At 33.1% G+C, this 13458-nt stretch overlaps 1 protein-coding gene across 1 annotated transcript in view; it reads right to left on the reverse strand.

Moving 5' to 3' along the window:
• LOC145246698 (tetraspanin-15-like) overlaps positions 1-13458 on the reverse strand; it is a 271980-nt gene that overhangs the window by 224884 nt on the left and 33638 nt on the right. The window lies entirely within an intron of this gene.

Consider the following 13458-nt stretch of genomic DNA (forward strand, 5'->3'; position numbering starts at 1 on the left):
AAAAAAAAAACACCATTGAATCTTATATATATATATATATATATATATATATATATATATATATATATATAAAAGATTCAAAAGATTCATTTCTGCAAGGTTCTACAAGAAATAATTTATCTCTAATTATTGATTCCTACACAGATTGTTAAAATTCAACAGGATTTTAAACACTTAATAGGTCTTAACAGTCAGTACTTATGCAGAATAAGGACCCTGCTTCCCTCGATTTTTTTTTTCGGGCAGTTTACATAAAACGCCGGAAGTTGCCGAACGAAAGTTTTGTGATTTTTTAAATTTTTTTTGTGCGACGCTGGCAAATCCCTTTCAATTAAAAATTAATTAAACAAACCATATCGTTTTCATTATTACGAAAAAAAAAAAAAAAAGGATACAATGAATAATTATTGGACAATTTTTTCGAAATTTTAAGAATATTAATATGCAAATCAAGAAAAAGAAATCATTGTAACGTAAGTTTCTTGAATACATATTTTTTTGATAGCAAACTAACAAAAATTGAGTTTTTTTATGATTGTTTTATTTTCTTAAAATTAAGATAAATATTTACTTCTTTTTTTTTTTTAACTCATAAACTAATGATAGCAAATACATGATTTCATAAATGATGTCGGCTGCTGCGATTTCATTGGCTTAGCTGTTCGGCACCTTTCAGCGTTTTACATAAACTGCCCAAGAAAATGACGTTGGTGCTGCAATTTCATTGGCTCAGAATTCCAGTACTTTCTGCGTTTTACGTAAGCTGCCCTCAAAACTCTGATGACAGCATAATCCTTATTTTTGCATTAAGTACCGAATAATTAATTGGAAGGGAAAACGGAAACATGCGTATTATCTTTGCATTTATTCCTAAGTTTCGTTTTAGTTAGTTTCCATAATTACAAGAAAGTTATGTGGTGGCTAACTGCGAACATACATTCAGAGAGCAAGAGGATTGAAACAGACAGGGGTAGATTTGTAGTTGTAATCAGGTCTGATTAGATCCATTTTCCACCACAAATAAATAATGTAAGAAATTCTGCAGAAATAAGCAAGCTTTTTATTGGGCGGTTTCTCCGCCCATGGATTTATTTTAACCAATCAAATTGCATGTTATAACTAACCGCCGAGAATGTTCTCGGCGCCAAATTCCCTTTTCAGATCAGAATAAAAAAAAAGATGCAGGGATGGACAGACGTGGATTTCTCATTCGAAGCGAGGCAGTGAAAATTACTTGTTGCTTTGGGTCGTTTTAACGCCTAAATGGGGAGCGGAACATTATCATTGCAATTATCAATGTCCTTAAGTAAGGCGAACTTATATTTGGTCGCTTGTGCTACAATTTGATGTCTGTCAAGACGAAATTAAGGTCTACGGTTTGACCTGCCTTGTCCGCCATTGGACTGACTACAGGACCCCTCGTGGATGCCCAGCTAGCAGTATCCATCTTGGAAGTTACCAAAACATCTCCAACCTGCGCACTACTTCGTCAGCAGGAATTCTACCCAGCCTTTATCGAAGATGAACAATTATTCCCTTCGGGAACGTTACCAGCCCATAGTGGCAGATAGCTGAAGATGAGGCATCTTTTGCAACATGGACCTTTTTTACTTTAATAAAATTTACATTGAAGTTTTAAGATGAGCTTGTTGTAATTTCTGTTTGTTTTTTTTTCCATTCTGCCGAGGGCAAAAACATTGTCAGAGAAATATCACAATAAATAATAAAAATAAAATCAAATGTGCGAAATAAACTTCTATATTTATACAAATTAAAAAGTAGCAACGAAATTATTTTTAGTGTCTTGGAAGTCAGTTTTTATGAATGCAAAGTTATTTTTAGAATGTTCGTTGGATCGAAAGAAAAAAGAGAATAACATTTGTTTTCGTAGTGAAAAACATGCTTGCTTTTTTGTGTGTAATGAGAAAGTGAAAAATAAATGTTTCTGTGCGCGGCTGAACGTCTGCATTATTCTCTGTGTGCGTGCGTGCGTGTGAATAGGTGTGCTTCGTCATGCTGGCGAAAGGAAGTAGCAACGAAGACGTTGACAAAAGAAAGAGAAGAGAACAGTTCGCTCAGCGTTTATATACATCTTTTGAGAGGCTCCCAGGCAAGCTGGGAAAAAGGTTTGAAAATGAAGTCTTTCTTTCAGCATTGATTGGTTAAAAAGTGCACGTCTTTGTCACGTGGTATGCTTTCAGCTACGTCCGCCTAACAAAACACATTTTAAATTCTCTTCCCCGCAGAATTTTCGTGGGCATATTTTGTGAAATCTTTGCGCCTTTGAAATTTATTAATTTCTTTTTGTGCGCGTAGTTGGATTTTATATATTTATTTATATTTTTTTAAAACCAGAAATGAATGTATTTTTTTTAGAGTGTTTAGCCGCACAGATTAAATAATCCACATATGTTGATATATGGGAAGGGGTAAAACAGAGCATGTTATATCAGTCGAGAGAGAGAGAGAGAGAGAGAGAGAGAGAGAGAGAGAGAGAGAGAGAGAGACGGGGGGGAGTATTTGAGTTGATCGTAAGAAAAAGAGTGACAATGAGAGACATAAGGATAACATTAATTCTTTTTCTAGTCGCTTCTTTCCAAGAACTGTATGCTTGTGGGACTCTCTTCCTGTTGACTGTTTTCCTCCTACCCATATCCTTAGTCTTCTTAAGACTAAGGTTAATAGCATAGCCTGTCTTTGTGATAATCATTTTTCATTCTTGTTAGCTCGTTACATCAAGTAGTTTAACGCCCTGTTCGGAGCGATTTCAATTTAAAAAAATATCTGTGTTTGAAAGGAAGTTATGCAATGTAGATTTCTTTCTTTACTGAGCATATTAAACTAGCAGAGACACCTGGTGTTGGTCAGTGAATAGCGAGAAGCACATATACTCATCACTAGGACTATGATAGGTGTATCAAAATTTTTGTAGGAATTTTTGATACCCCTAACACGAACCTGAATAAAATAGTTTAAAAACTCGTAATTTCTCTTTTAAAAGTGGGTTGTTTATTTTCTTTATGGATTATACTTCCAAAATTAACTATTAAAGTTGTATAAAAAGTAATAGAAATATTATTTTTTTTATTTTTTAAAAAGCAGTAATGAAATTAATTGAATTTTACGAGTTCAGTATTTTTCAATTTTTAAACTTTAAAAATCTATCAAAATTGATCTGTTGATTCTATTTTTACGATATTTTCAGGGTCAATATGAAATTTTATGCTCTTCCCAATAAACCGAATATAATATTTTAGACAAACGTTTTTTTTTAATTCACGCCCCCCCCCCTTATTTTGAAATGTCTATTAAAAAGTAAATAATTAATTTATGTGCCAAAGTTTTATATATTACAAATTGAAGATAAAAGATCAATAAATAATATATTCTAATTTAAAACAAAACAAAAAAAAGAACAATTTTTTTGGAAATTTACCTGTAAAGTTCGAAGTTTAAAACCTTTTTTTTTTTAACCACGTTGTTTGTATTTTTTGTTTGTTTGTTTTTTTTAAATGAAACCTTGGTCCTTGCTCCTTTAATTGAAAAAAAATTAGGGTTTGAATTACATTTTTCGAGTAGTTATATGCTTGGAAAGACAGGGGGTTGAATTATTCAATATTTTTCACGAAGTTTCTGACACACGTAGGGCTATGACAACAGCATATTCTTATTGTCTTGACTATTGAGTATATATCCGACACCGTTTCATCACCCCAGTCGTGAACTCCATATGATCATTTTAGACAATTTATTGTACGTATTTAATATTGTCTTTTTTATTATTATTAAAAATAGAACTTTTTGTTGATGTTTATTTTATTTAAGACAATCTGTAGAGTGTATATCCCGACGCCAATCTCATAAAATGTTTACATCTATCTATATAATTATGAAACTGTGTGGACCGTTCGACTGCCCTTGCTTGCATCTTGTCTATTAAAAACCTTGTTGCCATGGAAACTAGCTTGCATTTAAACGTTCACACTCCTTTTCACAGTCCAACCATATTGAGTACGAATAAACTTCAGTTGTGGGCATAATTTCAATCATGAAACTATGTTTTGTTATGCTTCATTTTCGATTCCCAAATCGATTTCGGCACTCAAATCATATTTTGTTTTTTTTTACTTTTGAAATCATCACTATATATTATGTACAATATAATTTGAAACAATTGACTCTATAATAATAAACACAAAACTTGCGTAAATTAAAATATCATATTTAAGCATATTTTATGACCGGGCAATGCCAGGCGCCCCTGCTAGTATAATTATAAAACTGTGTAACGTCTTTCCTTGCTTGCTTGAATCTTGTTTTCGACGACCGGGTGCTTCCACTTTTTAAAAAAGGGATGACAGGTGAATGTGTGTGTGTGTGTGTGTGTGTGTGTGTGTGTGTGTGTGTGTGTGTGTGTGTGTGTGTGTGTGTGTGTGTGTGTGTGTGCGCGCGCGCGTTAGTGTTAGAAAAGATTGGACTATTTCATCTGTGCTTATCCACTGAGATATTTATTCTTTGGACCATTTATAATCTCCAACAATATGCACCCGGACTACTATAAACATGGATATTTTATTTCACCATTATCTCAGATTCACCTGATTTTGGACTCAACAACCATTACGTGAAACTATTTTTTTTCTTTTTACCCCACTCGATCTGTTTCATTATTCTACATTTCATTTTCACACTAGTATGGTCGTTTTCATACTTAGTTTCTTTAAATACTTTACAGGCAAAATTTCTTTGTACATTTTGTTAATTCCTCCACTCTGTCGAGAATGAAACTATTTCTTTGAAACTCTGTGGATTAAGGACTTTCATCTCTATTTGTGTTTCCTTTCCGAAAAATAAATGTGTGCTTAACTCTTGCTAAAGTGTTTCTCAACATACTTTATTAAACCTATGCATTATAAATATATGCATATGTGCGTGACTCAGAGGCTAAGGAATGAGAGTGGATAGTTATATGTTCTGGTTTCGATTCTAGCTGATGGCATTCAAGTCTTGTTTAGTATTGATCTCACTACTATATATTAGGTTCAATATAATAATTGATAGAGATTGTCTCTATAATAATAAATACGTAATCTGCATAAATTAAAATACCATATTTAAGAGTATCTTACGATCGGACAATGCCGGGTGGCCTGCTAGTAGGATACAAAGATAAAAAAATATGTTCGTTTGATTCTTGGCCATGTGGATAAAGCGTTCGTTTTCAGGTCCAATATCATTTTTCATCAAAGTTCGATTTATAGACAGTTGTTGTTGTTGTTGAACATCATTCACTCATTTTGAATGAATCAAATGATTATTGTTGGCATTCGTTTCTTCGATATCTTTCTAGTTGGAATTTTTTTTTCTAAAAACACATTTGGTACTTACAGGAGGGACCACACATATAGATTGCCAACATGACTTTGTGAAAATGTTTCTGTGGAATGAAATGGATTTGAACTTAGCATACCCAGGTTGTCAGGTCGCTTTGTGAACCATTTAGCCATCATCATCTTCCTGTTATTGGTTTTGCTACATTGTGTCAGCTGTTTTCAAGTCAATCATCATCATAAACTTACATAATCAGGGCTTTACATTGCGAGTGAAACACTCGCATTTGCGATTGATTTTTCCAAGTGGCGACTAAAAATAATAAAACGCTTATCATTTGACGATTGTATTTCTTTTGCTGACAATCTTTACAAAGCTCATTACCAAGTAAAAAAAAAATTTTTCAACCTTCATTATTTTTTTAATAAAACGAACAAACTCAAATAATTTAAACAATAAAAGGTTTAATAGAACAATATACTCCTTTTTAAACAAAGGCTGTTTAAAAATATCTCAAGAAATTCGAATGCTCATACCTTCAAGTCTCAACATAAAATTCGATACATATTTAAAATTACACTTATTTTTTTTTTTTTTTTAAATACAGAAAAATCTTTATGAGGTACATACTTGTCACGGACCAGCCATGTCATATTTCAAAAATCACGTGGGTTTGGCTTAGTAACTTTTCTATTTGGATAGTAAAAAGAAAATATTTAGTTGCCAAAGATCAATTAAAGATAAATTTATCCATAGAGCCCTGATAATGCACTTTTAAAAAACTATTTCATTGTGATTTTAAGTTTTAAAAAATGCTTTAATCTGAGCTGATGTGCAGAAAAAGGTTTGAGAAACTTGGCATTGACGTATACTTCAACTGGTATTTAATATTTGTAGGGAAACATTGCATATATAAATACGAAAGGACCACAAAAAAATTAGACAGACAAGTTTATGTATTGAAAGGTCATTTTTATAAGAAAGTATTTTGTTCTTGGTTTATGTGAATTTCATCAATTTATATGAAGGTCATCCTCATTAGATTTTAGATTGACACATAAACTAAAGATCAGATTGAGGCAAATAAAAAAAATGTTTCAAAACACAAGTCCAATAATATAACAGATGGATAAAAGTCCAGAATAGTTAACACTCAATAACTCGTAAAACAAAAAGCACAAGACAATTTATATGAGACGTATTAGAATGCACTTCTTTATTAAACTAAGCCAAGTTTTGACATTTAGAATACTTTTTTTTTACTGAGGGTAACTACTTATCAAGAACCAAAGTGCAGTCAAGGATAAGGATTAAAAAATGCCAAGTGGCTAGTAAAACAACAACAACCGCTGCGAAGAAGGTAGGTTCTCTCTACCGTGCTAGAAAGCTACTAATGCCCGAAAGTATCCTGTACCTCTAAAAGGCCACCATTCGTCCATGTATGAAGTATTGTCATATTTGGGCTGCCGCATCTGTTACTAGTCTCTCGCTCCTAAACAAGGTTCAAAAGAGAGTCATCAACCTGATAGGTCCTGAACTGTCATCTAAGCTTCAGCCTCTGTCCCATCAACAAAATGTAGCATCCCTCTGCCTGTTCTACAAGTAGTTTAACAGTGAATGCTCCAACGAACTGCAAGCACTTGTACCCCCCCTCAACATAAATACCCCTGACAAACCCAACAAGCAGCTAAATCCCACCCCTTCACATTAGAAATCGCTAGATGCAAGAGAGCCTTCTACTCCCATAGTTTCTTCTCCAGAACCGTTAGACTTTGGAATTCCCTTCCGGGCTCCTGCTTCCCCAACTGTACTGACATGCAGAAGTTCAAGTGTAATGTGAACCGACATCTTGCTGCCCAACTCCACACATAGTACCCCTGTAGATTATTTCCCTGATAGTAGCACCGTACATCAAAGTGGCAATGAGCCTTGTTTGGGGTGAAAATGTAATTTTAAAAAAACAACAAAAAAAGCAAAGAGTTGCTTTTCTTTTGATACAGCCATAACTACAATGAGGATTTTCATTATTTTTTTTAAAATTGGAAATATTTTCAAATTTTCACCATTACGGAATTCGCACATCAGCAGCTATGGGCAAATAGCTCTACTGCCTTGTTGATGCCTTGCAAAAAACAAAGGCTAAGCGGGGTAAACCCTGACGAAAAATCTAGTTTTTGAGTCCCAATACGCAGATCGTGAAACACTGCAACACATTTTTCAGCAACTCCTACAGCTGTGCTAGCTCTGACTGCATTTGCTTGCTTTTTCTGTAATGCTGAAAGGAGGGACCCTGGTAAATGGATAAACCTCGGTCTCCTTATCACCCGCCTGGGCCTGCATCTGGAGAGGCAATGCCAGCTTCGACTTTTTAGTCACAGACACTGCAATGCACCAGAATGGGTGCAGAACGCCACCGTTTCAGAAGGTTGTCATCATGTATGTAAATATATATATATATATATATATATATAATTATGAAACTCAAATGACCTTGTAACGATGTATGTAACCCACTTTCTGATTTACGACATCCGGTTTCGCATGCGCGCATGATCTGTGTACTGAAATAATGATGTTATTATTTCGAAATTATTATTTAACATGAGAAGAGTGAAGTTTAAAATAAATTAAACGTAATACAGAAATGAACAATGTAAAAAAAAAAAATTTTTTTAAAAAAGCAGATATATTAAAATTTGAATTTAACTATAATAATAATACCATAATTGATATCTGTTCAGTGCACATTTACCTGTAAGTATGGCCAACCACTTACAATTCAGTAACTGTTAATTTTTTTTTTTCAAAAATAATCAATTATAATAAACAGAACGACTCGTAGAAATTTATCTATATTCTTTTTTCATTTTAATATACTTTCATAGAAATGTTTCTGTTATGTAAAAAAAAAAACTATTTTCTTTACTTCACAAGTGTCACGCTCATACATGAATTCCATAGCTAATATAACATACTGACCCAACGGGTCACAGGTAGTCTAGTATATATATATATATATATATATATATATATTACAAATTAGGTAGTAGATGAGAAAAAGTATGCTAGACAAAAGCAAATGTAAACTTCAATCTAATATATATATTAATATTTATATATTAATCCCAAACAAATAAAAATAGCTCAATATGACCATAATAGGAAGTAGAGCTTAACACAAGAAGCATAAATGAAAACACTAAATTAAAATTTACATGTAAAATCTATTTTTCGACAGAATACCTTAAACAAAGATGATTAATAAATCCTAATTCTGTAGAGTTTCAAAAAAATGCAAAATTCTTCTCTTCAGATGAAAGAAATATGTTAGCCCATATATACATAGAACAAAGCTAAACATTTGCTGGTTTTAGCATTGTATAAAACTGCATTATATATATATATATATATATATATATATATATATATATATATATATATATATATATATATATAACTACTTCATTTACTCACATAAAATTAATATACGAAAGTATAGATTTATGTGTAAACTTTAAGTATTTACTTCAAAAGTGCTCAATACATAGGTAGAGCTAGTTAGTAATTTATAAAATATATATGGCGATTAAGCTACACTGAATATTCGGCGTTTTATCCACTCTAGGATTTGTCAGGCTTATGCGCGAATTCTGTGGTTGTTTCTCGTTTTTATATGGTCCTCTTCTGATGAGGATTTTAGTTAGCCAATCAGCTTTCTAGTATCCACCGCGCCCCTTCCTATCAGCCAATGGGCATGCATTTTATCGAACAAAGGATCTGTTTTAGAACTAGGTTAGTGGTTTAAGGCAGACCTTTTCCTTTTTTATTTTATTATCATATATAAATATACATATGTGTACGTACGTATATGCACATATATATATATATACATACATATATGTGTGATCGTTTATGTATATTCATGTTTATTTAATTTATTTATTTGTTTATTTTCTATTGTTTTTGTTAGTTTTAAAGCTATTTTGTATCGCTATCCTAGAGTAAGTTTTATTTTGTGAACACAGTTATTTGCTATTTCTCTTCTACAGTTTAATAGATTTTGGGGTTCTTTAAAGTACAGGATAGCAAATTTTTCATGAAGGCATAATTTACATGGGTCGTCTAAATGCCTACACGTGGTAGCTTGTCTTATTATTTTCCATTCGACTACCGGCGAATGTCCGCTTTCTTTGAGTTCCCAGTATTTATTCGCTAGTGTTGTTTTTATACGGTGTTTTTTTTATTGTTGAATGTACTTTTGTGGTCATAGTATCGGGTTTTGACCACAAAAGTACATTCAACAATAAAAAAAATGCTGTTTTGATTCCCTCCCCATGCTACTAACATTTTTTTTAACACCTCTCCCACATTCACAGGTTCGAGCCTGCCTGCCTACTACCACATTTTTTTTTTTTTTTTTGCTTAACACACACCTCCAAACACCCGGATAACGCCGGGTACCCAGGCTAGTTTAATATATTTTATGGTTATGGTCTGTTGACTTAGAATGAGTGCTTTATGCCAAATTGATGGTTGAATATGGTTAAGTCTATACTCATTTTTGCATTATATACTAATCGTGACTAATCCCTATTAATCTCTAACTGTGCATCAAACAGATACCATAATACTTAGCTCGATTCACTTTATCATAATAAACGTCCATACAAAATTTCAGCTAGATCGGTCCATGAAACAGAGAGATAGATTAAAAGAAATATATGAGGGGCATTCCAAAAGTAACATTTCCTTATTTTTTAAAATTCCACCTGAATGGATCAGAAGATTCAAAATTGCATTGTTATGATGATTGAATTAATGCATTCATGGCCTGGAAGTTTTATCTCTGTTGCAGATATTGACAATCTGAGACTCTAAGAAAGCAACAGAGGTTGCTTTCTTAGAGTTTCAGACGTGTGTCAGAAGTAGAGATGGGTCATTGAATTCCTAGCAAAAGTGCATTTAGAATGATGGTGACAATGTAAAAAAAAAAAATTCTGAAGCACAGAAGGTCGCTTGTTTTAATAGTACCAATCCTGTCTTTGTAGCTCTTCAACTTTTTGGGTTAAAAAAATGGAGGAATAACTTTTTGGAATGACCCTTGCAGATATATCCATATCTAATTTTATACAGATATGAACGAAAGAATGTCAAACACAGTGTTCTTATTTAGTTGCCTCTCCACGAGGGCAGAGTTAGACACAAGGTTGTTTTTTTAATGTGGGGAAAATCCAGCTCCCCAAAAAAGAACACTCTAGATAGGAACAAAAATAAAAATTGCCTCAGTCATGAAGGACCCCTCCTCCAACGACCGAAAATAGAAAAGGTGAAGTGTAGCACCAGAACAGATGCTACACAGTGATCCCAGCCCGACGGCCAAAAACTTTTAACTTGTATATTAAACAATGTCAAACACATTGTTAAATACACAAGTTAAAACAGGTTATCTTTCCAAACGACGCAATCATATTTTATTATCATTTCCCATGTTCAACTCTCCTTGTACCTGGGACTCCTTATGGGCCGCTTTCCTAACCTTTTCATCTTGATAAACCCACTCAACTAATAAAAGAATACAAAAAGCCATACGTCACCACCACCCTCTCTTTAAGAGAAAATCAATTTAGCTCTCATACGAGTCAATAACTATTCAGTGTTCTTCCAATCGCCACTCATTTTAGATCCAGTTAAGATGCAAAGATCAATACTAGCCAAATGAGGAATGGATTTTTGTTCTTTTGTTCTATTTTTCTGAATATAAGAACAAAGTCTAACTGATGGAGGTTTATAGTTGTGTGTGTATATATATATATATATATATACATACACCATATTAATATTTCTTTTTTAACCAAAATTTTAATATATTAAACTTCTGGTAATGTTCATATACCAATAAAAACAAAGTCAAAATTAATTGACTCAACTATTTAAGCTCCATGATTAGCAGTTTCGATAACCAAGCATGTATATATTTTCGCAATAAAAAAAATTAAAAAGTAGAAATATGAAAATGGGGTGATTACTAAATTCGAAGGCTATCAAAAAGATAAAGATTAAAAGTAAATCTAAGAGTGTTGGAGAGGTAGGTCCAACTGCTTGATCTCTTAAGATAGAGATTATGAGTGTATTCATATATGTATAAATAGTGTATTTTGCCGTTTGGAGAGTAGCTATTTTGGAATATTTTTAATTCATTCATATATTTAAAATTGTCCAAATGGCTATGAAACAATTGTAACACATAAGAAAATACACAATATGATGTTCTCATTTTATATTTTACTGTCTTGATTTTTTGTGAAAGAGAAGATACTACACTTTAATCAAAGAGTAGAAACTACAGAAAGAGAGCAGATACTACACTTTAATCAAAGGGAGTAAAAAGTGAACCTTGGGTTTACTTTCGGCAGATCTGTCATTATCTTCACCTTAGTTCCATGAGAGATGTTTCTTACAAAGGGGGGAAGAATTACTGTTTTCTGGCTTTGAATCTAATCATTTAATATTTACCGTTCACTAATTTTTTTTTTTTTACCTTGAGTATTATTATTATTTGGTATTTTTTCACTGTTAAATTGACGATTTTTATAAAGTATGCTGAAAAACAAATATCACATTTAAATTTGGGACAGACATAGTTTTCTAGATATTAAAACCTTTATTATCCAATGTAATCCATTTTGTTTTTACTGGAGGCCATGATTTTCTTCCCCAACTGAAAAGTACTAATATGCATGCGTGTTACAAAACACCCCCTCCTCCCCATGTTAAGAATGGCAAAACGCCACTGACATTTATTAAGTAATACATGGGAACAAAAATGTCTTAATATCCAGAGAACTATTTATCTGCCCCAAATTTGAATGTGACATTCGTTTTCAGCAGACCCGAAAATCTATACAAGTTGTCAATTTAAAGTTGGGTGTTGAGTTGGAGTTAAAATAAAAAGTTACCTAATACTCTTTATTTAAGCTCCTTACATCAACTGGCTTCATGCCTTGTCTGGAGAAATTTTCATATTAAAAAAAATCCTAGTGCAGGAATAGTGCTCAGTTGTAACCCGAGTAGTAGTATTAACTTAGAAAATAATAAAGAAAAAGACCAGCAAATATTAAAGATAAAAAAGGTTTACTAAACAAAAGATGTAAGGTGACCAGAGGTAACATAGCAATTGTTAAATTGAGTGACCAAATCTCGTGAGATCTCCTTAGTTCTCGTTCTTTTTATAGGAAGAATAGGCCGTTCCATTCTCCCTATGTAGGAGTGCTACATGACAGTTTCTTTTTATTGTTTTGTACTTTCTTATCTGTCGTTTTTTAATGTTCAGATATAACCAATTTGATGTTTGCTCTATTTACTGCAAAGACAATGGTAATTATAGCCTTTTACAAAAATCTATTTTAGGGAAGAATAATTACAGGAAAAGCAAAACAAAACAAAACAAAAAACGACATCGGTTTGCAATAAATAAATAAAACAAAATGATAATTATATATTCTATGCCAATTTAATGCATATAATCTGTTGAGTTCTCATAAGACGAATATAGGTCTGCGATTATATGGCGTGACCTTTTGTAGCGAGTTTTTCTTTTATGGAGCAGAGTTAAAAACTGAAATCAAGGATCGGTGCTTTCTTTTTATGGAAATCGTTCCAGACAAGTCATGAAGCCATTTTATGTATGGAACAAAAAAACAAAAAACAAACTAGAGAGAGGAGGGAGCTGGAAAGAGAGAGAGAGTGATGAGGAAGAGGGGCTAAAAAGAAAGAAATATAGAGAGAGGATTGATCCAGAGAGAGAGAGAGAGAGAGAGAGAGAGAGAGGGAGATGGAGTTAGAGAGAGAAAGGGGAAGGGGGAGAGAGACACTGGAGGGAGAGAAAGAGAGAGGAGGGAAGGAGAGGAAGAGGAGGGATAGAGTAAGGAAAGAGAGGAATAGGAAGGAGAGGTATTGGAGGGAGAGAGAGGAGAAAGAGAAGGGAGACAGAGATGAGAAAGAGAGGAGAAAGAGGAGGGAAGGAGAGAGCTGAGACAGAGGAGGGGGAGGGAGAGAAAGAGGAGAGAGAAGGAGAGAGAGATGAGAAAGAGGAGGGAGAGAAAGGAGGAGGAAGGGGCTAGAGAGAGA

The sequence above is a fragment of the Euprymna scolopes genome, chromosome 24, assembly GCF_053919585.1.
Source record: "Euprymna scolopes isolate OS-2025 chromosome 24, ASM5391958v1, whole genome shotgun sequence".
NCBI lineage: Eukaryota > Metazoa > Mollusca > Cephalopoda > Sepiida > Sepiolidae > Euprymna > Euprymna scolopes.